At 36.6% G+C, this 27,357-nt stretch overlaps 1 protein-coding gene across 4 annotated transcripts in view; it reads left to right on the forward strand.

Annotated features, from left to right (window-relative positions):
* Positions 1 to 27,357, forward strand: part of LOC143247315 (histamine H1 receptor-like) — a 75,144-nt gene that overhangs the window by 9,871 nt on the left and 37,916 nt on the right. For 2 of the 4 annotated variants that reach the window (XR_013026508.1, XR_013026507.1), the window contains one exon: positions 1,498 to 1,967. The exons of the other annotated variants lie outside the window; for them this stretch is intronic. The gene's annotated coding sequence lies outside the window, so the exon portion shown is untranslated. Of the gene's footprint in view, positions 1 to 1,497; positions 1,968 to 27,357 lie in introns of those variants that run through there. 4 annotated transcript variants of the gene reach the window in all.

A 27,357-nucleotide genomic window follows, 5' to 3' on the forward strand; every position in this document is an offset into this window, starting at 1 on the left:
CTTTCCAAAATACGACCATGCGTTTCCTACAGTAGTTTAATTATAAAATTATTAATAGTGTAAATATCACCAATGCCAGAATTCTTTGATCAATAACCGCAATATTTTTCTTTAAGGTTTAAATAAGTCTTACTATATCCCAAGTTTTGAATAAATACTCTTGCAATAATAAAAAAAATCTTGGAAATTGAATAATTTCTTTAAAGAAGGTAGAGTACATGCATTATTCACCAAAATCCGAAAGTAAGATTGTTAATGTCAGTTTGATTCCAGTATCGTAACTTGACATGCTGTAAAAATCTTTTCAGTTGTCACGATTGGGTGCACGCGTTTGATATGACGTCATTAACCACGTTGTTAAGACACGTAAAATACTTCCTTGTTGAGTTAAGAAGTATTTTTGGAACAGATACTTGCTATTCCATTGTTTTCTAGCTTAATCATTTTATGTACGAACATGTAGCATTTCTTTGAAGGTTGCACGATTTTATTTGTAAAACTTTCATTGGTTCTTGATCGCAACCATAGTAACAAGTGTTACACCTACCTGAATTCGGTAACGTTAAGGTTTTTAAGTCGTTAAATTTTTAATATTTAATTTCAATGAAAAATACTCGAAGATGCAAAAATGTTACTCAAATTTGTTTTGTTACACAAAGAATTAGTCTTCTTACGTGAAAGGAAAAGTCTATAATAACTTAAAATATAAGAAAACTTTCTTTTTTGATAAATGTGGTAGCAACAATTGAGTAATAACAGACTAGATGTATCTTCTTCACAAGAAGTTTGCTCTTGTTTCCAATGTTAATGTATAAATACGTATTTCAATTTTCAACGCTACAAACCACCTTTTTAATTAAAGGAATATTGAACGGAACTTTTAATTCGACAAGTTGAAGTTTACTACGAGAATTTATGGAACTATTTCGGTTAGTGTCAAACATTTTTTAAAGTATTACAATTATCATAAATTTTATAACTATATATATATATCTTGCAGCAGTTATTCAGACACAGACGTATTAACAGTTTCTAAAGGAGCCACCAATGTTATTTAACGTTTAGATTTCTTAGAGATTGTCTCGAAAGGTGGCCAGAAACCGCCTGGAGGAGTCACCTACATTAACCAATCGCATCTCTACATAATAGTATTTTCCGTGAAAAATGTTTCGACCTTCTTCGGTCATCGTCAGATTCACAGGTTTTTTTCTCTACCCATACCAGCCGTTTTTATACATACAGTAGTATTTTGACTGTTAGCCGGTGATTAGACACTAAAATGGCGTAATGTAAGAGACGTTTAACTTTGCAATTTGTAGTTTCGTGACGTCAGTAAAACGTGTTTCTCGTGAATCGCGAAAATATCTGTGCATTCCACTGTTTTACTTAAAAGTAAAATTTTTGTTTCAATTGTTTATCCGAACAGACCGTATTTCTTTGTATACTAGTCGAGGTACTGATTCATTTGAGATTGATATATTGTATTCTTACAAATAGGATCAAGCCCGCTGCTGACAAACGCGACATCTACCGGGAATGATGGAACACTCAAGGTCTTGTTTGCTCACCGTGCTGACAACCGACGAGTGCATCTATTACTTAAGAAATACTTTGTCTTCTCGCCTTTTGATTGTTGCTCAGAATGCGTGGGTTTCTTAGGCTTTCGAGCAATGATCAAACGCTGGGGAGATCTAGTTTCATCTAGTACCATCTACGGGAAACTGTTACCATCTACAGAGTGTTTGGAAAGTCGCTGTGCAGTTTTGAAAGCAGCGATAACAGCATTCATTCGGTCTATTTCAAGCCAGCAACTGATAGCGGTGTTTAGAAACAAAATAAGAAAGATCGAAGCCTGTATTGATGCCAACGGGGGTCACTTTCAACATTGTTTATAATTGTCATTCATATTTACCTCCTGTATTCTGTATTGAAACATGTCTGTTAATAAATATATAAGTGCACAGGGACTTTTCGAACACCCTGTAATATGAGTTCTATAAAGACAGATCTAGAATTTGTACAGGGAAAGATGTATTAGTAAAGAGTAAACGTTGTTAATAAGAAGGAACGAGGTCAGTTATATACACATTTACAGAAAAAGTGAAGTTTTATGCGTTTGGCCAAGGTTTAAACTTCGCTAGCTGTATACAGCGTTCGCACAGTCTTATAGTCCCTGTATAGAAGACGGTGTAGAATTGTATGGGTAGCAATCTTAGTACTGCAGGAAATAGTGTTCTGAAGTAAAAGATACGGTATTGTATGAAGATTAGAGATTGGCAGGTCGTACTACAGGGAATAATGTTATAAAAAGAAAATAATGGAAAATACTTGTTCACTCTTCTAATCACTCATTATCTTGAATTCAATACAAAATTGTACGAGGACGAAATTGTAGCACCCTTATAACAATGATCAAATGTCAAATCGGAAGTTCAATCGCTATATATTGTTTCGAAACTTGTGTATGCAAAATAAAACTTGTATACCTGGTGTGAAATATAAAACTACGGTGATAACTCGTAAGAAATTTCAACAATATAAATTTATCAAAATTTCACGAATAACTAATTACCTACATACAACAAACTATAGATTATATCGTTTATCAATAAAGTGCGGAAGACAAAATGTTTAAAGGAAAATGTATACGAAAACAGCACCCAAAATCGTTCGAGATATTCCACCTAGCAGACGTAATAATAATAATAAAAAAAAAAAGGAAGTGAATTAACGTTTTCAGTGACAAATTTATTCATACTATGATATTAATTTTTAAAATATTAAACTTTTTACCTGATAACAACTAAATAATTCTGGGTTGAGACGCAGCAATTATGAAAATTGGAACTTTCATACTGTAATAGTTGCTGTTATTGTATTATGGAATTAATTGTTCAGTTCAGTGCTAGTTATTTGTAAATAGCTGATTTTTAGATTACTTTACTTAGTTACAAATGTAGCCAAGAGATGGCGAACGTGCTTTGGAACAAGAAAATACTGAGCTGCTTTTAACCTGGTGCCCAAGCCAGGTGGTTTAGGCACTGGACTCGTAATGCGAGGGTCGCGGGTTCGAATCCCCGACACACTAAACATGCCCACCCTTTCAGCCGTGGGGGCGTTATAATGTGACGGCCAATCCCACTATTCGTTAGTAAAAGAGTAGCCTAAGAGTTGGCGGTGGTGGTGATGACTAACTGCTTTCTCTGTAGTCTTGCATTGCTAAATTTGGGACGGCTAGCGCAGATAGCCCCCCCCCCCTCGTGTAGCCTTGCGCAAAATTCAAAAGAAACCAAACCAAACCTGGTGCCCTAAATATAGCATGCCAGGTTTGGTGACAACTGATCCAGTGCCACCAATTCACTAGTTATAAAGGAACTCGCACAGACTGTTTTTTTCTTCACAATTTTAGATAAATTAAAAGAATTATCGACAATTTATATTTCATTTGATCACCCGGAACTTTATACAATAACTGTTATTTCTTCTATATTTCTGATTGATTTTCTTTTGTCGATATTAAATTTAAGAGATAGAAAAATTATACGATAGAAATACTCCAGAAAAATATATTTATTAAAGGTTATCTTAAGAGTATTTAGAGTAGAAAAATTACTTGTCTTTTTATTAATCTAAAAATATACTTAACTCTAAAATCCGTGGTCGGATACTCGCCGTGGCCATAGCATAAATGGTTTATCTTGCAGCTTTGTACTTATCGATAAATAAAGAAATGAACTAAACAGGCATGTAAATCTAGAGGTTACCTCAGAAACGATGCTATCAGGCTTAATGTAAACTCTGAAAGTGAATTGAATCAAATAAGACAATTAGGAATCGCGAATGTGAAATTTAAGTAGTTGTCGTGGTGAATTTGACAAGTTGTTGTTTAACAGTAACATATACTGAGAACAGATTATATTGAAAGCTGAGACTAGAAGAGAAAGCGAAATTTCTATTTGAAATTTTAAACTACCTCTGTATAAATTATTCATGATAAACTACACTAACAACAATAATTCCTAAAGGGAATATTAAAGGATAACTTAAATCTCGTGTTTTGTGCGAAAGTATACAACGTCTAACATTCTCAACAGTAACAACTTAGCTTCATAACCTGACACAAATGTATGCTTTCACGCTAGAACATTGTGCAAATAATCAATTGTTTGTGATAAGGAAAAAATGAAAACTAAAGTTCAGTTTGGTTGTATATTTAACGTTTCAGTTTGCAGAGCTTTAACTTACCGTTCGAATGAAAGATGCAGAACCGTATATTATTCATTTGTAAAATGTAAAGTAAATAAATCATGAGACAACACCTAGGGATTCGTGAACCCAGAGTTTTAAAACCTAGTGATTCGTGAACCCCGAGTTTTTAGAAGAGACCATCTTATTTGGTTCTCAGTGGTTTAAGTACCAGAAGAATAATATAATTCATTCAGGAATAACGAGTTCAATTATTTGTTTCTTGTGAATTTTGTGTAAAGCTACATGATGACTATTGCGCATACCGTCCATAATTTGGTTGACAATGGGGGAAGGCAGCTAGTCATCACTACTCACCGCCAACTGTTGGTCTACTCTTTTTACCAACGACTAGTAGAATTGATCATCACATTATTACGCCACCACGGCTGAAAGGGCCAGCATTTTTGGTGAGGCGAAGATTCGAACCCGCGACCCTCAAATAGCGAGTCCAACACCCTAACTACTTAGTCATACCGGTCTCAGACTTAATTAAAGGTCACAAAAAGAAAATTCCTTGTATCCCACAGGTTCAAATAACTATCTCGAAAGGGAAATACTGTCTTCACATCTCACACGTTCAATTAATTGTCACGATAAAGAGACTATTTCTTTAGGAATAGCAGAGCTCAGTTAATTTTCACGGAATGAAAAGAATTGCCAGCATTGGACCTTGCTTAACACAGCTGTCTACCCACAAACTCTAGCGCTTTCAAAGAGTTGACTCTTCTTTCTCAGAAACGTAAGATAATCCCCTGAAAATACATCTAATTTCAAGAAAGAAATCCAAGCATTTAAAATGCAGTAATAAAAAGATGTTTCGTCTTACTCTCAAAATCGAGGTAATTTAATTCTTGCTTGTTTTCTAAAGCGTAAACTTGAACAATGGGCTTTCTGTGCTCTGCCTATTGCAGGGTTACTTGTAAAAAAAATACTGCGATGTAACAATTTCTATTATTTTATGTTTGAAATTAAATTTACGACTTTTCTATTGTTCAAATAAAAAAGCGGATAAAAGCTGATTGTAGAAACCTTCACTTTCGTGTGAAAGAAACAATAATGAAATCAAATTAAAAAGCAATCGCTAAAGGAGAGAAATATAAATGAAATCCGATATGTAGTTTTTCATTTCGTCTTTATTCTAACGAGGATTCGTTTTTCTATTACAATTATGAACTGGAACAAAATTAATATCCCAGTGAAACGTTTTGTAAATATTTTCTCCTTGTATTTTTCATAAACTCGACAAAGCTTTATAGGTACGGATAGTAAATTCATCCATTTCAAATGTGAACAGTTGATTTTGAATATAACTTATTGGTGAAGATTGCAAAACGAAACTTCACAAACAGCGATAATAGAACATGCTTGAACGTCACTTCCAAGCAATATGAGATCATTAAAACGTCATTTCTTAGAGAAACTAAACTGGTTCCGTGTTATTGAATTGGTGATTGTTTGAAATTCGCGCAAAGATACACGAGGGCTATCTGCGCTAGCCGTCCCTATTTTAGCAGAGTAAGTCTAGAGAGAAGACAGCTAGTCATCACCATCCACAGTCTTTTACCGACGAATAATGGGCTTAACCGTCACATTATAATGCCCCCACAGCTGAAAGAAAGGGCGAGTTGAAAACGTATTCTATTTTCTTTCCTCAGATTGGTCATTCAACCATTATCGCAGGAAACGGAACAAAACCTAAACTTCCATGGATTGTTTAAAGGAAACATTTTGGTTTTGTCTAAACCCTAAATTCATTCTCAGATTTTATTTAAACCCTCGTAATGATGACGATTTATGATTTTTTTTGTTTTTTTTCTCGATCTTGTAGTGCGAGTTCAGGCTAACGAAAGTTGTTTGTGTCCTATTGTTTTAATTTCAAGCAAAGCCACTAGAGGGCCATCCGCTTTAACCGTCCCTAATATTGAAGCATCAGAGTAAATGGAAGGCGGATAGTTGACACCCCCCATCGCCAGCTCTTGAGATATTTTTTATTAGTGAATAGTAGGACTGACCATGGCATGGTAACTCCCCAATGTCTGAAAGGGCGTGCATAAATGAGAATTGTTTTCGGGCCAGTATTAACACAGAAAGGCATGATTTATTGAAAGAATTTAGCAACTGCATGCACGTGAAGGTATCTTGAAAGGCTGAGCATCAGGATGCTTCAGAGATGAATATTTAAGAAATGCACTAGCATTTTAGAACCATTTGTAACTGGATTAGGGTAAACTAAGTATTATTGAATCACATGCTACAGTGAAGTTTTATAGTTCATAAGTTGTGTTATTTGTGAGAAAAGTATCAAATTCTGGTGCTGTCATAAGAACTTTGTCATTTATGAAGTGTTTTCATGAAACCGATAATGAAAAATCTCGCATAGTTTCAAGACCCCGGTAACGAAAAACAAAAAACGACATAGTTTCGGGGCTCTATTGAAAACTCAGTTTCAGGGCCCTTATAATAATAATAATAAACATTGTTTTAAGGTCCTAATTAAAACTTGTTTAGTTTCAAGACTATGATAATGAAAAACTCACAGATTCAGGACTCTGGTAATGAAAAAGTCAATAGTAGTCCCTCTTCCCTATTTTATGTAGTGAAACATGATTAATATGTTTATAAGTAAGAAACGTATATTTAATTACGCTTTACGAAGTTGGTTTTTAGGTTCGACGTAAGTACATAGTTAGCTCGCTCTTATGAGAAGTTGATCGAATTACGTAAGAACGACGTATCAAATACGGATGTTATGCGTCATATAGAAAGGGGGGATGAACAAGAAAAGGAATCTTTTCGACAGCTACTAGTTCTTGTAACAACATCAACTTTGTTATACAGTCTCTTAATGAAGCTTATTCCCTTACGCTTGTCGTGCCATACGTTACAAATGTTACACACAAAATACACTAACCATTAAGCACACCCCAGTGGCTACTGTGCTGGAATTTGGAATTGAAAAACAAATCACGCACTGCACTTTGAACTGAGAGGATCATCAAATATTTACGATTGTTAACCATTATTCAAGTAATCCAAGAGCAGATTGAAAGAGGCAGCGATCAGCTAGCTACCTTCCCTCCCCCTGAGAATGCAATAAAACGTCCTTGTAGGCTTATACGTGATTATTACCGTTTTAAAATTGCTTTTGTCTTGTCGCGTGAATCATAACTTTCAAACTAGTAGGTTTCTAACGCGGTTATGCGAAACGGTTGGTGAAGCGTCACGTGAAACCTTTTTTAAGGTATTACGTAAAATGTTTTTAATTAGCAAGCTCGTTTAAAGATTCTACCAAAAAATTCACATCAGAAGTCTTTGTCACCTCAACTGGACATGAATAGGCTTTTCATACAATGTTTATATTTTGTGAAACGTACGAACGTACTTGGACCGTGAAGAAAGTGCTACAAAAGACATATTATTTTAGTCCTTGAAGAAAACAACAACAAAAAATAGGATAAAAACCTTTGGTTTGTCTTTTATATGAATTTCGCGTAAATATACGCGAGGACGATCTGCGCTAGCCGTTTCTAATTTAGCAGTGTAAGACTAGAGGGAAGGCAACTAGTCATCACTACCCCCCGCTAACTCTTCGGCTACTCTTTTACCAAGGAATAGTCGGATTGACCGTAGAATTATAACGTCCCCACGGCTGCAAGGGCGACCATGTTTGATGTGACGGGGATTCGTACGTGCGACCCTCAGATTACGAATCGAGCGACTTATCTGCCTGGTCATGCCGGGCCATAATCTTTTGGTAAACCTGATTCACAAAAATCGGCAGACGAACCATTAGAAGCAAAAAAATAAGATTACGTGTTTTCTTCTGTCCTTGGCTATCTTCACAGTCATTACTATTTGTTTATTGTTTCATTTAGTTGGTTAACTTCACACAATTGATTAGCTGTGCTTTTCTCACCAAAAGCATAGATTACAGAATCTCTATTTGTATTTTCCCTGGTGTTGTTTGATCATTGTGTGCACAAGTTATCTGATGAACTACGTTACCAGTAAATAATTACCACTGCTAAAACACATTTCTGACAATATACAAATGGAAGAACTGAAGTGCTTTAGTATAAATGCCTTATTTTTTTTTTTTTTTTGCCTGGCATGGCCAAGCGCGTTAAGGCGTGCGCTTCGTAATCTGAGGGTCGCGGGTTCGCGCCCGAGTCGCGTCAAAACATGCTCTCCCTCCCAGCCGTGGGGGCGTTATAATGTGACGGTCAATCCCACTATTCGTTGGTAAAAGAGTAGCCCAAGAGTTGGCGGTGGGTGGTGATGACTAGCTGCCTTCCCTCTGGTCTTACACTGCTAAATTAGGGACGGCTAGCACAGATAGCCCTCGAGTAGCTTTGTGCGAAATTCAAAAACAAACAAACAAACCTTATTTTTTTAATCTTTTTTTCTAGTATTACTGCAGAACTTTCTGTCTAAGATATTCCGTGACGTAGACAAGACCATTACGACCGTACTGCTCCAAAGTATCGTGTTCTTTCTCCATTTGAATAAAGAAACAAAATCACTTAAGGGGAATACGATCTCCTCTACGCAAAAAAAACCAACAAAACAACAACAAAAAAATATGTAAATAATATTAGAAACTGACTTCGACAAGACAGCCTGATGTGTTATTTAGTTTCATATGTGTGTGTGTGCGTGCGTGTGTGTTTTCTTATAGCAAACCTACATCGAGTTATCCGCTGAGTCCACCAAGGGGAGTTTCAGGTGTCATTAATACTGACTCCTACAGGACAGCCTGATATATACTTTAGTTTCACAAGCCATTAACATTGACTCCGACAGGACAACCTGATGTGTTCTATAGTTTTGTAAGCCATTAATAATGACTCCGATGTGTTCTTTAGTTTCACATGTAATGAATATTGACTCCGACAGGTCAGCCCGATGTGTTCTTTAGTTTCACATGCCATTGATATTGACTCCGACAGGTCAGCCCGGTGTGTTCTTTAGTTTCACATGTAATGAATATTGACTCCGACAGGTCAGCCCGGTGTGTTCTTGACTTGCAGATGTCATTATTTTATCAAGTCATTCTTTCTACACAATTAAAGAATTTCTCGTTTTTATTTTATAACATGAGATACCGATGGAAAGCAAATGAAATGGTTTCCAACTGGTCTAACAAACCTTGCACAACTCCGCCGATGCAATAGGTTGTCCTTCAGTGGCTGTAATATTTCTCGCTTCTCTCAGTGAACACACCAGATCTCCACGCATTCCACTAAAACAGGAAACAGTAATTCCATAGAAAAAAACCATTTGTTTAAATGACCCATGTAACAGATGGGTTCGTAACCTTTGACATAATTCTGACACTGCTTATTACAGAACATAATTTTTTTCCATAGAACTTGATTTCAAAATGCTCTTTCATTCTTCGATGTTCTGGTCCACAAAATCTGTTCATCGGAAATAAATATTTTAAAAAAAATCGGTTTTTGTTCTTGTTGTCTAATTTCTGTCGAAACTACGATTATTGAAACTCTGAAATGTAGGTGGCCTGGCATGGCCTAGCGCGTTAAGGCGTGCGCTTCGTAATCTGTGGGTCGCGGGTTCGCGCCCGAGTCGCGCCAAACATGCTCGCCCTCCCAGCCGTGGGGGCGTTATAATGTGACGGTCAAGCCCACTTTTCGTTGGTAAAAGAGTAGCCTAAGAGTTGGCGGTGGGTGGTGATGACTAGCTGCCTTCCCTCTAGTCTTACACTGCTAAATTAGGGACGGCTAGCACAGATAGCTCTCGAGTAGCTTTGTGCGAAATTCCAAAAAACAAACAAACAAACTGAAATGTAGGCATACGAGTGTATGTTCCTCTTTCTACTTAAGGTGGAAAATTTAACCATCTTAAAGATGTATACGTTCCTATTTCGACTTAACCATCTTGAGAAAATATTTTACAATATCAGTTATCCAAAGAAAGCGACACATTGTATGTTATGTGGTCAGCCTGTTTCTTCTATAAACGTACCACAAACTGACAATCATATCGAAGAGAAGGGGGTGAAAATTGAACTTATATAGCAAGCCTCGGGAAAAACGTTGAAAGATAATGGATAAATTACACGTCAGTATTATCTTCACAAGTCCTCCTATAAATCGGCACAGTCTTACAAAAGTACAACCACTAATTCTGAACCTTCTGACTATGAACATGAATTTAGAATTCAATGTGAGGATAATAAATAATATATTGAAGAAACACAGCGCTTTTTACAAGTAATATTCAAAAGAACATTTAAAACTATGCTACAAACACCTGTTGTCTCTCATGTTCAGGAAAACGACATTGAAATATAATAGAAATAACGAGAGGGAAAAACAAGCGCAAAACAATCAGAGAAACTCTGGTCATCTAAGCAGAAGACAATGGAAAACGGTCAACAACCATTCGGTACTGTATGGACACCAGTTATGTGACATCAACCATATAAATTCTCATGATATCGACGTAAATTTTAAACAGTAAAAAATATCTTTCGTGTTTCATTCATGACCAATAATTTTAATATTAAATTATTTTAAAATTTGAATTTTTTTTTACTATGTTACCCGATGGGACAACGGTAGGTCTATTAAGTTACAAAGCTACAATTCCGGATTTGATTCTCCACGATGGACATAACGAATATTCCAGTAAGGATTAGATCTGAAACAAACAATTATTTTCGACGTAATACTTATGATAATACCTTTTATATTTTCTTTACTATATCCAAATAATTGTTTCTTACTAAATATTTGTAAACACAGAGTAAAATATTTAGACTACAAAGACCAGTCTTTTGATAATTCGGTTTGTGCTAAATTTGAACCTTTCGTTTGTTTACTCTGTAGTATATACCTCATTTTCAGCATTTTATAGACGGTTTAACAGCTTTAAAATAATTCATTTAATTATTAATTTTTATTCACCCAAATATGATTTTTAATGAAAGAAAAAAGGTTGATTTACATTTAAATATTCTTTGTTTTTAGCAGCAAGTAAAGGAGAACGGTCCAAAGTTCAACTCAATATAACAAGCATTGATAGATTGTTACCTAGATACCTTTAGAAACGTTCCACAAGTAAACGAATTACATCTTCAAGTGTATTGTTGCCTAGTGAAGGCTTCCGTAAGAAGGCCAAAAGTTCTTAATTAAAGGGTTAACGTACATATGATTCTTTGTTTTGAATTTTCGCGCAAAGTTACACAAGGGCTATCTGCTCTAGCCGTCTCTAATTTGGCAGTGTAAGGGAAGGCAGCTAGTCATCACCACCCACCACCAACTCTTGAGCTACTCTTTTACCAAGAAATAGTGGGATTGACCGTCACATTATAACGCCCCGAGGGCTGAAAGGGCGAGCGTATTTGGTGCGACGGGGATTCGGAGCCGCGGCCTCAGATTACGAGTCGAACGCCTTAAACCACCTGGCCATGCCGGGCCACGTACATATGATACAGTAGTTCGTGTTCAATGTTTATAATATGAAACGATTTTCGAGTTCAAAGTATATGATACTATTGTTTGGGTTTAAGGTATTTTATATCATACGATTGTTTGGGTTTAGGGTATATAATATATGTGGACCTAAACATCAGGTTAAAACTAACAAAACTATGTGTGTTTCTTAATATGTGTGTGCAGAACCACACTAATTTCCATTAGACAAATCAGGGGCCTCTTCAACCATACCTTGGTTACTTTAGCTGACTAGAGATTTAACTGTTACTCTTATAATGCACCCATGGTCTCACGTTGTAGAGCATAATTTTGCAGCCAGCGGTCACGAACCCTTGAATCTACGGTTGAGCACGCTAATAATTAGGTCACGCCCGATCTCAAACAAAAGTAAAACTCCGTAATCAAAGGTATGGATGAATTTTATTGGCTGTAATATCCGTAAAGAAAACTTTATTCGAAACACAGCTTCTGGTTTTGAACAGTAAGCTTGTAACCAATAAAAACCTACAACGAAACTTCAGCCAATGCGTTGGAGAGACGACGGCAGGAAGATGTGGCTGTAATCAGTTTTAATGGTTGCACTAACCTGGTTGAAACCCTCTTGTTGTAAGTATTATGCTTCCCTTAGTTTTTCGGCCCGGCATGGGCACATGGTTAAGGCACTCGACTCGTAATCCGAGTCGAATCACTGTCACACCAAACATGCTCGGCCTTTCAGCCGTGGAGGCATTATAATGTTACAAACAATCCCACTGTTCGTTGGTAAAAGAATAGCTCAAGAGTTGGCGGTGAGTGGTGATAACTAGCTGCCTTCCCTCTAGTATTACATTGTTAAATTAGGAACAGCTAGCACAGATAGTGTAGCTTTGCACAAAATTCAAACCAATCCTTAGTTTTTCAGTGGATTCATGATTTCTAAGAGCTGTGTTTCTTTTATGTCTAAACGTTTCTTGGCTGTAGTTTCTGAAGAGACAGACTGAGACATTAGAGTTTTTGAGAGAAAACAATTACAGCATATTTAATTGAACTACTCGAGTCTTATCCAATAAAGGTAGGTATATACAGGGATGGGCTTACGTCTTTATTCTCACATTGTAATAAGAGGTTGCCACTTCCGCCAATAAATGATGTACATGCCATCTAAAGCTGATTTATCAGTATTCGAGCGTTATTTTTTATTAAGGATGAAGAATTCTATTAATATAAAGAATTTCCTGTTCAGAAACTCTATACACTATTGGTGCATTTAAAGAGGGTCAGTAAAACCTGGAATATTTCTTTATCGCTAACCTAATAAGAACTTGATAAAGTATAATACAGTGTAGAATTGAGTAGCAGAGCTGTATACATACTTATGTCATATATAACATTTTACTGATTGTTTTCACACAATAAAATGTATGATGCACATTAAGGTGACACAAAAAATTGACTATAAAGTTATTTATCTAAAGAATAGTTTAATTCATAGTGTTGTATTCTAAAACAAATAATAATTAAATTGGTTTCATTTGTTCTTCGTGATATTTTATTTGCCACAAAACTTACAGTACCAAGTGAGTACTGAATGTTAGCCGGCTATTTATGAAACGGTGAACTTTGCCTGAATTCTCATTCGTTAGGTTTAGTTTGGCTGGACTCTAACATGCATGAACGTTACAAAATCAACTTATACCTAACGAAATGGGCTCGGCACGGCCAGGTGGTTAAGGCACTCGAATCGTAATCCGAAGGTCGCGCGTTCGAATCCACGTCACACCAAACATGCTCGTTATTTCAGTCGTTGGGGCGTTATTATGTGACGGCCAATCGCACTATTCGTCTCCCATCTTACATTGCTAAATTAGGGACAGCTAGCGCAGATAGCCCTTGTGTAGCTTTACGCGAAACTCGTTAGGTTTAGTTTGGCTGGTCTCTAACGTGAACAAGCGTTACAAAATCAACTTATAACTAGCGAAATTGTAACTTTTTAATTACAACATAAATAAAGTTTATTTTTAAGAAAAAAATTGATTTTATGACCTTTGATTATTACATTTATCAAGTTTAACAGAGATATTATTTTGTAATAAAAACAATGACATTACACTTAACATGCTTACCTGTCTTTCCGCTGAAATAAATTACTTTATTATGTTTATAAATCGTTATTATTATACTAGAATAATTTACTTTATTAACTTCAGTAACCTACATTTAAACTAAAAGTCGAAAACATGTATATACAGTCCGGTACTACAGTGTACATGCCTGTTGCATTTGTGGTGGTAGATGTACACCTTCTGTATAGAATCTGAATTGGGTGTTTTCTTGTAGCATAGCCACATCAGGCTATCCTCTGAGTCCACCAATGGGAATCGGACCCCTGATTTTAGCGTTGGAAATTCGTAGACTAACTGCTGTGCCAGCGGGGGACAGAATCTGAATTATCTTAACCATGATTTCTGGACAAAAATTATACTATAATTTCATGTCGCATATCTTTGTGTTTCAGAGATATTAATAACATACCGATTAATTTACTCACTTTATCATACGATGAATTTTGTTTTTCTTGAGCTTTAAAGAAAACTTTTTCTTATTATCAAAAGAAAAAATAGATATTATTCACTCATTTATTTTTCCGCGAAGTCAAAAGGTGGTTATTTCGAATGCTCCATGAATTCATATCAGTTAAAACTTAATTTCAACGTCTTTGTGATAAAACGTGGTCGTGATATTGAGCATAACTGTATGATACAAGACCCCTCAAGGAATAAAAAAGGAAAACGGAACGTCTTAGAAAAATGGTTCGCTTCAACGATCTCCAATATAAATTCTGGGATTCTCAGCGAGAAGAGAGACTAGAAGCTCTCTACATTTATTAATATTCGTTCTGAAGGTTATGCCTATCGGTTTCCTTGGGGAAAACCAATGGCACAGAAATTGTTATATTATTGGTATAAAAATCATTTTCACTTCTCCACTTTTTCAAAATTTGGCCTTTCTCTCTCCCTTTTTTCTACATAATATATAAAATGATGGATTTGGAATCAAGTTATTCTTCACCTTCATTCAGGTATAACCGAAACAACTTTCATACGCAATAGCAGATAAAGTTCAATACACGCTCACAAAGAGGACTATGCTTATATATATTATTCATTATTCGATTTACCGCAGATGTAGTAGCAGTTTCCACTTTCTCACAAGTTAAACTTTCGCTAAACGAGCTACTAAATAAGACGAAACATTAAACATAACGAGTTTGTTCTGGTTCTATGTTACCCAAATAGACTACAACTTTTATATTTTAACATTCTTATCGATGGTTCTCTTTCACGTTGCTTTTAAGAAAAATTACAGGAAGGGTTTGGTTTGCTTGTTTTGAATTTCGCGCAAAGATACTTGAGGGCTATCTGCGCTAGCCGTCCCTAATTTAGCAGCGTAAGTCTAGAGAAAAGGCAGCTAGTCATCAACACCGACTGCCAACTCTTGGGCTACTCTTTTATCAACAAATAGTGGGATTATTTGTGACATTATAATGTTCACAAGGTTGAAAGAGATAGCTTGTTTGGTGTGACGCTATCCTAAGATTATGGGTAGAGTGTACAGGGAAGGGAAAAGAGAGTATAGTTTCTGCTAAATTATAATTGTGTTGACGACGTAAAATCAAGATTAGTTTTAATGAACAATCTGTTATATTTAAGTACTAAACGCAGTAGTGGTACCTTGTCGTTGCAAGCTGTTCTTGACCATGTTGGGCCCGGCATGGCCAGGTGGTTAGGGCGCTTGACTCGTAATAAGAGGGACACACCAAACATGTTCGCCCTTTCAGTCGTAGGGAGCGTTATAATGTGATAATCAATCCTAATATCCGTTGGTAAAAGATTAATCCAAGAGTTAGCGGTTGGTGGCGATGACTAGCTGCATTCCCTTAGTCTTCAGGGCCCGGTATGGCCAAGCGCGTAAGGCGCGCGACTCGTAATCTGAGGGTCGCGGGTTCGCGCCCGCGTCGCGCCAAACATGCTCGCCCTCCCAGCCGTGGGGGGCGTTATAATGTGACGGTCAATCCCACTTTTCGTTGGTAAAAGAGTAGCCCGATAGTTGGCGGTGGGTGGTGATGACTAGCTGCCTTCCCTCTAGTCTTACACTGCTAAATTAGGGGCGGCTAGCACAGATAGCCCTCGAGTAGCTTTGTGCGAAATTCCAAAACAAACAAACAAACAAACCCTTAGTCTTACACTGCTAAATTAGGGACGGCTAGCACAGATAGCTCTCGAGTAGCTTTGTGCGAAATTCCAAAAAACAAACAAACAAACTGAAATGTAGGCATACGAGTGTATGTTCCTCTTTCTACTTAAGGTGGAAAATTTAACCATCTTAAAGATGTATACGTTCCTATTTCGACTTAACCATCTTGAGAAAATATTTTACAATATCAGTTATCCAAAGAAAGCGACACATTGTATGTTATGTGGTCAGCCTGTTTCTTCTATAAACGTACCACAAACTGACAATCATATCGAAGAGAAGGGGGGTGAAAATTGAACTTATATAGCAAGCCTCGGGAAAAACGTTGAAAGATAATGGATAAATTACACGTCAGTATTATCTTCACAAGTCCTCCTATAAATCGGCACAGTCTTACAAAAGTACAACCACTAATTCTGAACCTTCTGACTATGAACATGAATTTAGAATTCAATGTGAGGATAATAAATAATATATTGAAGAAACACAGCGCTTTTTACAAGTAATATTCAAAAGAACATTTAAAACTATGCTACAAACACCTGTTGTCTCTCATGTTCAGGAAAACGACATTGAAATATAATAGAAATAACGAGAGGGAAAAACAAGCGCAAAACAATCAGAGAAACTCTGGTCATCTAAGCAGAAGACAATGGAAAACGGTCAACAACCATTCGGTACTGTATGGACACCAGTTATGTGACATCAACCATATAAATTCTCATGATATCGACGTAAATTTTAAACAGTAAAAAATATCTTTCGTGTTTCATTCATGACCAATAATTTTAATATTAAATTATTTTAAAATTTGAATTTTTTTTTACTATGTTACCCGATGGGACAACGGTAGGTCTATTAAGTTACAAAGCTACAATTCCGGATTTGATTCTCCACGATGGACATAACGAATATTCCAGTAAGGATTAGATCTGAAACAAACAATTATTTTCGACGTAATACTTATGATAATACCTTTTATATTTTCTTTACTATATCCAAATAATTGTTTCTTACTAAATATTTGTAAACACAGAGTAAAATATTTAGACTACAAAGACCAGTCTTTTGATAATTCGGTTTGTGCTAAATTTGAACCTTTCGTTTGTTTACTCTGTAGTATATACCTCATTTTCAGCATTTTATAGACGGTTTAACAGCTTTAAAATAATTCATTTAATTATTAATTTTTATTCACCCAAATATGATTTTTAATGAAAGAAAAAAGGTTGATTTACATTTAAATATTCTTTGTTTTTAGCAGCAAGTAAAGGAGAACGGTCCAAAGTTCAACTCAATATAACAAGCATTGATAGATTGTTACCTAGATACCTTTAGAAACGTTCCACAAGTAAACGAATTACATCTTCAAGTGTATTGCTGCCTAGTGAAGGCTTCCGTAAGAAGGCCAAAAGTTCTTAATTAAAGGGTTAACGTACATATGATTCTTTGTTTTGAATTTTCGCGCAAAGTTACACAAGGGCTATCTGCTCTAGCCGTCTCTAATTTGGCAGTGTAAGGGAAGGCAGCTAGTCATCACCACCCACCACCAACTCTTGAGCTACTCTTTTACCAAGAAATAGTGGGATTGACCGTCACATTATAACGCCCCGAGGGCTGAAAGGGCGAGCGTATTTGGTGCGACGGGGATTCGGAGCCGCGGCCTCAGATTACGAGTCGAACGCCTTAAACCACTTGGCCATGCCGGGCCACGTACATATGATACAGTAGTTCGTGTTCAATGTTTATAATATGAAACGATTTTTCGAGTTCAAAGTATATGATACTATTGTTTGGGTTTAAGGTATTTTATATCATACGATTGTTTGGGTTTAGGGTATATAATATATGTGGACCTAAACATCAGGTTAAAACTAACAAAACTATGTGTGTTTCTTAATATGTGTGTGCAGAACCACACTAATTTCCATTAGACAAATCAGGGGCCTCTTCAACCATACCTTGGTTACTTTAGCTGACTAGAGATTTAACTGTTACTCTTATAATGCACCCATGGTCTCACGTTGTAGAGCATAATTTTGCAGCCAGCGGTCACGAACCCTTGAATCTACGGTTGAGCACGCTAATAATTAGGTCACGCCCGATCTCAAACAAAAGTAAAACTCCGTAATCAAAGGTATGGATGAATTTTATTGGCTGTAATATCCGTAAAGAAAACTTTATTCGAAACACAGCTTCTGGTTTTGAACAGTAAGCTTGTAACCAATAAAAACCTACAACGAAACTTCAGCCAATGCGTTGGAGAGACGACGGCAGGAAGATGTGGCTGTAATCAGTTTTAATGGTTGCACTAACCTGGTTGAAACCCTCTTGTTGTAAGTATTATGCTTCCCTTAGTTTTTCGGCCCGGCATGGGCACATGGTTAAGGCACTCGACTCGTAATCCGAGTCGAATCACTGTCACACCAAACATGCTCGGCCTTTCAGCCGTGGAGGCATTATAATGTTACAAACAATCCCACTGTTCGTTGGTAAAAGAATAGCTCAAGAGTTGGCGGTGAGTGGTGATAACTAGCTGCCTTCCCTCTAGTATTACATTGTTAAATTAGGGACAGCTAGCACAGATAGTGTAGCTTTGCACAAAATTCAAACCAATCCTTAGTTTTTCAGTGGATTCATGATTTCTAAGAGCTGTGTTTCTTTTATGTCTAAACGTTTCTTGGCTGTAGTTTCTGAAGAGACAGACTGAGACATTAGAGTTTTTGAGAGAAAACAATTACAGCATATTTAATTGAACTACTCGAGTCTTATCCAATAAAGGTAGGTGTATACAGGGATGGGCTTACGTCTTTATTCTCACATTGTAATAAGAGGTTGCCACTTCCGCCAATAAATGATGTACATGCCATCTAAAGCTGATTTATCAGTATTCGAGCGTTATTTTTTATTAAGGATGAAGAATTCTATTAATATAAAGAATTTCCTGTTCAGAAACTCTATACACTATTGGTGCATTTAAAGAGGGTCAGTAAAACCTGGAATATTTCTTTATCGCTAACCTAATAAGAACTTGATAAAGTATAATACAGTGTAGAATTGAGTAGCAGAGCTGTATACATACTTATGTCATATATAACATTTTACTGATTGTTTTCACACAATAAAATGTATGATGCACATTAAGGTGACACAAAAAATTGACTATAAAGTTATTTATCTAAAGAATAGTTTAATTCATAGTGTTGTATTCTAAAACAAATAATAATTAAATTGGTTTCATTTGTTCTTCGTGATATTTTATTTGCCACAAAACTTACAGTACCAAGTGAGTACTGAATGTTAGCCGGCTATTTATGAAACGGTGAACTTTGCCTGAATTCTCATTCGTTAGGTTTAGTTTGGCTGGACTCTAACATGCATGAACGTTACAAAATCAACTTATACCTAACGAAATGGGCTCGGCACGGCCAGGTGGTTAAGGCACTCGAATCGTAATCCGAAGGTCGCGCGTTCGAATCCACGTCACACCAAACATGCTCGTTATTTCAGTCGTTGGGGCGTTATTATGTGACGGCCAATCGCACTATTCGTTGGTAAGAGAGTAGTCCAAGAGTTGGCGATTGGTGGTGATGACTAGCTGTCTCCCATCTTACATTGCTAAATTAGGGACAGCTAGCGCAGATAGCCCTTGTGTAGCTTTACGCGAAACTCGTTAGGTTTAGTTTGGCTGGTCTCTAACGTGAACAAGCGTTACAAAATCAACTTATAACTAGCGAAATTGTAACTTTTTAATTACAACATAAATAAAGTTTATTTTTAAGAAAAAAATTGATTTTATGACCTTTGATTATTACATTTATCAAGTTTAACAGAGATATTATTTTGTAATAAAAACAATGACATTACACTTAACATGCTTACCTGTCTTTCCGCTGAAATAAATTACTTTATTATGCTTATAAATCGTTATTATTATACTAGAATAATTTACTTTATTAACTTCAGTAACCTACATTTAAACTAAAAGTCGAAAACATGTATATACAGTCCGGTACTACAGTGTACATGCCTGTTGCATTTGTGGTGGTAGATGTACACCTTCTGTATAGAATCTGAATTGGGTGTTTTCTTGTAGCATAGCCACATCAGGCTATCCTCTGAGTCCACCAATGGGAATCGGACCCCTGATTTTAGCGTTGGAAATTCGTAGACTAACTGCTGTGCCAGCGGGGACAGAATCTGAATTATCTTAACCATGATTTCTGGACAAAAATTATACTATAATTTCATGTCGCATATCTTTGTGTTTCAGAGATATTAATAACATACCGATTAATTTACTCACTTTATCATACGATGAATTTTGTTTTTCTTGAGCTTTAAAGAAAACTTTTTCTTATTATCAAAAGAAAAAATAGATATTATTCACTCATTTATTTTTCCGCGAAGTCAAAAGGTGGTTATTTCGAATGCTCCATGAATTCATATCAGTTAAAACTTAATTTCAACGTCTTTGTGATAAAACGTGGTCGTGATATTGAGCATAACTGTATGATACAAGACCCCTCAAGGAATAAAAACGGAAAACGGAACGTCTTAGAAAAATGGTTCGCTTCAACGATCTCCAATATAAATTCTGGGATTCTCAGCGAGAAGAGAGACTAGAAGCTCTCTACATTTATTAATATTCGTTCTGAAGGTTATGCCTATCGGTTTCCTTGGGGAAAACCAATGGCACAGAAATTGTTATATTATTGGTATAAAAATCATTTTCACTTCTCCACTTTTTCAAAATTTGGCCTTTCTCTCTCCCTTTTTTCTACATAATATATAAAATGATGGATTTGGAATCAAGTTATTCTTCACCTTCATTCAGGTATAACCGAAACAACTTTCATACGCAATAGCAGATAAAGTTCAATACACGCTCACAAAGAGGACTATGCTTATATATATTATTCATTATTCGATTTACCGCAGATGTAGTAGCAGTTTCCACTTTCTCACAAGTTAAACTTTCGCTAAACGAGCTACTAAATAAGACGAACCATTAAACATAACGAGTTTGTTCTGGTTCTATGTTACCCAAATAGACTACAACTTTTATATTTTAACATTCTTATCGATGGTTCTCTTTCACGTTGCTTTTAAGAAAAATTACAGGAAGGGTTTGGTTTGCTTGTTTTGAATTTCGCGCAAAGATACTTGAGGGCTATCTGCGCTAGCCGTCCCTAATTTAGCAGCGTAAGTCTAGAGAAAAGGCAGCTAGTCATCAACACCGACTGCCAACTCTTGGGCTACTCTTTTATCAACAAATAGTGGGATTATTTGTGACATTATAATGTCCACAAGGTTGAAAGAGATAGCTTGTTTGGTGTGACGCTATCCTAAGATTATGGGTAGAGTGTACAGGGAAGGGAAAAGAGAGTGTAGTTTCTGCTAAATTATAATTGTGTTGACGACGTAAAATCAAGATTAGTTTTAATGAACAATCTGTTATATTTAAGTACTAAACGCAGTAGTGGTACCTTGTCGTTGCAAGCTGTTCTTGACCATGTTGGGCCCGGCATGGCCAGGTGGTTAGGGCGCTTGACTCGTAATAAGAGGGACACACCAAACATGTTCGCCCTTTCAGTCGTAGGAAGCGTTATAATGTGATAATCAATCCTAATATCCGTTGGTAAAAGATTAATCCAAGAGTTAGCGGTTGGTGGCGATGACTAGCTGCATTCCCTTAGTCTTTAGGGCCCGGTATGGCCAAGCGCGTAAGGCGCGCGACTCGTAATCTGAGGGTCGCGGGTTCGCGCCCGCGTCGCGCCAAACATGCTCGCCCTCCCAGCCGTGGGGGCGTTATAATGTGACGGTCAATCCCACTTTTCGTTGGTAAAAGAGTAGCCCAAGAGTTGGCGGTGGGTGGTGATGACTAGCTGCCTTCCCTCTAGTCTTACACTGCTAAATTAGGGACGGCTAGCACAGATAGCCCTCGAGTAGCTTTGTGCGAAATTCCAAAACAAACAAACAAACCCTTAGTCTTTCACTGCAAAGTTGGGGACTGCTAGCGCAGACAGTCCTCGTGTGGCTTCTCGCGAAATTTAAAAAAAACGAACAATCTTGACGTTATTTGTGTGAAAATAATATCTGTTTTCTGACTACCATGGATGTGTTAATCCAATAAAAGCGCTTCGTGGCTTAGTAGTAGCGCAATCATAAAAGGTCACAACTTGAGCATTGCAGTCATTAAACCACAACTTAAGCCATGTAGTCATCGCAGGTCACAGCTTCTCTGCTTTGACAGAAATTCTCGAAGTATCACAGATGTTTGATTATCTTGTATACAAACCAAACCCACGAGTATTTAGCCAGATATTTCATAATTCCTCCGTCGGTGTAAGTCAGTAGAAATTCCACTCCACCTGTATTTTGTTTCGGCATGTCTCGGGCCATCTGTGAGGAAGTACGGCAGGGCGGCTATTGGTGTGTTTGTGTGGTCGTTCTCGTGTCGAGGGCAAACGATGTTTGTTCATTGCAACTTTTGTCGAAACAAAACAAATCTAAGTATCTTTTAATGAAACTATTTCTGTCTTCTTACAGTTGGAAGTACTTTAGCGTGCACCACCACCTACACGGATTCCTCTGACGTGAACTATAAAAGCAGAAAACACGTGCACAAAAAATACAATTAACATATATAACCATGGACCGTTACCATGACAACATGAATTTAATTTGCTAATACAGGCGCTTTGATATTAAAACGTAAATTACGCGGTCCGATGTGTTGTACAGTTTTCTGAATGTCACAACGCAGCAGAAAGACAACAGGGATTTTTTTTTTTTTAAGTACTGGCAAATATTCCATAACTTCTGTGGGCAAAATGAAAACCGATTACATGAACAATGTTTTCTGTGAAGAGTGGTCATGTGATCTGTTCTTAATAGTGCGTTAGAGCGACATTTTACCCTCCTCGAATCTTGTAACAAAGTTTCAGAGTTAAAAAGAATAACAGTTCGAAACAGAACAAATTCCAGTGGTTTAAGATCTGGCAATTGAAGCTAAAAGATGTTGTTAATATTTTTTATTCATGATAACCAGGATGTAAATATTTGTCAAAATTTAGAATAGATTTAGGATTCATTATGTTCCAAACATGTCCCATGGTAACAAAAACACTTAACGTCGGAAGAAAACATGGAAAATATTTCATCCAAATATCTCTTTTGTTGAGAAAAATAAAAACTAAGAAAGAACCAACAGGAAGTAAAAATAGAATAAAGAGCATAAATAATATGAGAATTACTTACTAGAATGAAACAGTTTCATAAAGAACGTTTTTTTCTGACTTGAAGATACGTCGGTGGGCCACCGCTAAGATTACGCACTTACAACGCTAAAATTCAGGGTTAGATTCCATGCGGTGGATAGAACGCGAATAATTAAAATTTGGATGCTTACGCCCATGGTGAGCATATTGCAGGTAACCAAATATGTACTTTTGTGCTTAACGACAAACATTGGCCCGATATGCCCAGGTGGTTAGGGTGCGCGCGACTCGTAATCTGAGGGTTATGGGTTCAAATTCTTGTCACACCAAACATGCTCACACTTTCAGCCGTGGTGACGTTGCAATGTGACGATCCATCCCACAATTCGTTTGTAAAAGAGTAGCCCATGAGTTGGCGATGGGTAGTAATGACTAGCTACTTTCCCTCTATTTTTACACTGCTAAATTATGGAGGGCTAACGCAGATAGCCCTCGTGTAGCTTTGAGCGAAATTTAGAAAACGAAAAAAACTTGTACCCCAGTGGGACAGTGGTAAGATTACGGACTTACAACGCTAAAATTGGGGGTTCAATTTCATGTGGTGAACACAGCAGAGGCTGTGGGTTTACTGGCACAGCGCAGACAAATCACTGTGTATTTTTACGCTAAAGCAATAACTATTTAACTTAATCGGATCACAGAGTTACACTTGGTGACTCATACATTCATCTCCCAGTGGGTTAGGGGCAAGTGACCGATTCTAAAATGTAAAATCCAGGGTTCCATCCCCATAATGGGCAGGGCACATGTATCACATTACGTCGTTTTGCACTTAACAACAAACATAACTCCCTCAAATATGAAAACGTTATAAAGTGTATTTCTCCAAATTGAAATAAAATAACGCGATTTGTTTTGTCTGAATCAAATAACCCGACCCCGCGTGGCTAGGTGGGTAAGAAGCTCGACTCGTAATCTGAGAGCCGCAGGTACGAATTCCCCTCGTACCAAACATGCTCGCCCTTTCAGCCGTGGGAGCGTTATAATGTAACGATCAATCATACTATTCGTTGTTAAAAGAGTAGCCCAAGAGTTAGCGGTGGGTCTTGATAATTAGCTTCCTTCCCTCTAGTCTTACACTGCTAAATTAGGGACGGTTAGCGCAGATTGCCCTCGTATAATTTTGTGAGAAATTCAAAACAAACCAAATTAAACACCATGATATCTTACAAGTTTTTCTGTTTAAAGTAATTATTCTTCTTCAAAATATTTGAAATATATTTTTAATGTAAACATCTATTGTATATTTTGGCAGTTAAACCTTAACCATATCACTTTTAATGAAAATTGCGTTAGTTTCAGTTTTGATTGTGTATATGAATATAATACGCGAGGATATGGCATCTGGTGAAGACGTTTTGAGAATCATCAATTTGTGATTCGTTACTTACACGCGCTTGACGTTAGGCTAAGTAAGAGTAAGCATCAGTCAACTTCAATTATTTCCGTCACATGTGTACGCACCGTATCAAAATTCGTATTTCTTTTCTTAAAGACATTTCATTCTACTGAACGTCTATTTTAGCAGCACACTTACCGAAGAGGAGATTGGATTACATGATTCGGAACTTCAGAAGGTAAATTCTTATCAACCAACAAGTGGATTTTCTTCTCTTTTTCTTATAACATCTTAATCGTAAGTCTCTTACACGTTAGCAATCTATGTTTTAACGTGTCCTTCTACGAACAAAAATAATTAAATAGGTAAAAACAAAAAGAGGTTAGCAGATAAAACAAAGTTTCATCATGAATACTCTGCTTAAACAATCTGTAAAAGAAGAAACTATGTTGTTTTTTTTCAAGACATTGTGCTGTCAATGAATTCGCTATTACCTTTGAAGCGGAACTGGATCACAGCGGATCCACTAGATATACTGGATATCATGGATAATCGATAAGGCTTAACTTAAGTAAAGTAAATAAAGTATATACGTAATGTAATAATATTTGAATAGCACTTGTTACAAATACGAATTAAAGTACAGGTAATATGGCAGTTGATGACGTAAACAAAAATAAAGGAATTCGTGATGACGATAAGCCAACTCTAAGTAATAATATATCTCAAAACGGCTGGTATGGGTATTAAAATAAAGTAGAGAACAACGTTTCGACCTTCTTAGGTCATCTTCAGATTAAATGAAGATGATCTAAGAAGGTCAAACGTCTTGAGATACAAAAATAAAGGAGGCGCTATAAGAATCACTTCAAAGGTGTAGAACCAACCACCAGAGGATTTACTAGTAAAACATTTTTGATAACATATCGCACTTGATGCGACCTGCTGCTTAATCGATATTTAGTGTTTAATAGTCTCGGGTAAGTCTAAATACTTGTGAAACGTTTATATTTGACTGGTTGAGTTTGTAAGATCTGTAAAACATGGAGACCTGCAGTACTGCTGTGCGGGAACATTTTGATATTTCTGTAATATGCTCGACCTTGTATGGCCAGGAGGTTAAGGCACTCGACTCGTAATCCGAGGGTTGCGGGTTCGAATCCCCGTCACACCAAACATGCTCGTCCTTTCAACCATGGGGGTGTTATAATGGGACGGTCAATCTAAATATTCGTTGGTAAAATAGTAGAGCAAGAGTTGGCGGTAGGTGGTGATGACTAGATGCTTTTCCTCTAGTTTTACATTGCTAGATTAGGGACAGCTAGCGCAGATAGCTCTAGTGTAGTTTTGCGCGAAATTAAAAACAAACCAAGCTAATATGTTTCAATGTGTCTATCCTTTACAGAGGTTAAATCTAATATACACTAGCGTGTGGGTCGTTTCTGTTCAGGAACTGTTTGGCTTGGTGTACTTTGGTAATTGTGCAGTATACTTTATACCTTCTATCCTTTATATGTAAGATATCCCTTACCTACTTAATAAAAACCATGCTTCGTCAAGAATCAAACTTAAATGATTTCATAATCAAGTCTATCGGTTCTATTGATATTGTAGTTTACAGTGTATATTAAGTAGGTCTACTGGTTCTATCGATACTAAAGTTTTCGGCTTATACTAAGTCTATCGGTTCTGACTAAAAACGTTCACTACTAAACATTAAAATGATTTTTAGGACTAATAATATACACTATTAAATGTTAAACTGATTTTTGGGGCTAAAAATGTTCACTGCTAAACAATAAGATTTTTGTTTTCTAATGGCGAAACATCACATTGTATTATTTATACATCTGAGCTCATGACAATCAACCATCCGAGAAAGAGGTAAATTTATATATCACTGGTCTTGCATTTAGTGCCTAAATGTGTTTTCTCGAACACCATACCTGGTAGGTTTCAGTTCAATCTTTTATTACTGAAAATGGTGGAACTAAGATAGTTACAAGTAGGTACCATTGGTGTCACCTGTTGAGATTTTCAATTTTAAATGGGTTTATTAATTACATATCATGTTACTATAATCCAATCGGTAGCGAACCATATGTCTGAAAAAGAAAGTATTTATATAGCAATTATTTTAAATTCCTCGTTAGTGGTCGTTTACACCTCGTGAATCCGTTCTCGTGTTCTACAGCATTAATGTTTTACAAAGAAATAATCAGCTTTCTCCCATCCTAGTTAACGGATTGTAAAGTATATAATTAAAAACATTTAACTCATTTGTATGAGGAGCTCATGTTTCACAGAAATTACCTGAACTTTAAACAGACTATGGGTAAATGTAACTAGTCATTTCTCCTTGTTCAACGGTTTGTCGTATGTTTGTTTTGGAAGTTACATAGTTCTATCATATCGAACCATACTGGTCTAGCTAATAGTTTCTATCGCTCGGCATGGTCAGGTGGATAAGGCACTTGACTCGTAATTTGAGGGTTGTGGGTTCAAATTCCTGTCACACCAAACATGCTCGCCCTTTCAGCCGTGGGGGCGTTATAATGTTACAGTCAATCGCACTATCCGTTGGTAAAAGAGTAGTCCAAGAGTTGGCGGTGGGTGGTGATGACTAGCTGCCTTCTCTCTAGTCTTACACTGCTAAATTAGGGATTGCTAGCGCAGATAGCCCTCGTGTAGCTTTGTGCTAAATTAAAAAGAAAAACAACCAAAATTAATAGTTTCTCATTTTACTCAGATAATTTTACACTTTAAATTGTCGGTTTTGCGCATTTTTTAAAAT

Source organism: Tachypleus tridentatus, chromosome 3 (assembly GCF_004210375.1).
Source record: "Tachypleus tridentatus isolate NWPU-2018 chromosome 3, ASM421037v1, whole genome shotgun sequence".
Taxonomy (NCBI): Eukaryota; Metazoa; Arthropoda; class Merostomata; order Xiphosura; family Limulidae; genus Tachypleus; species Tachypleus tridentatus.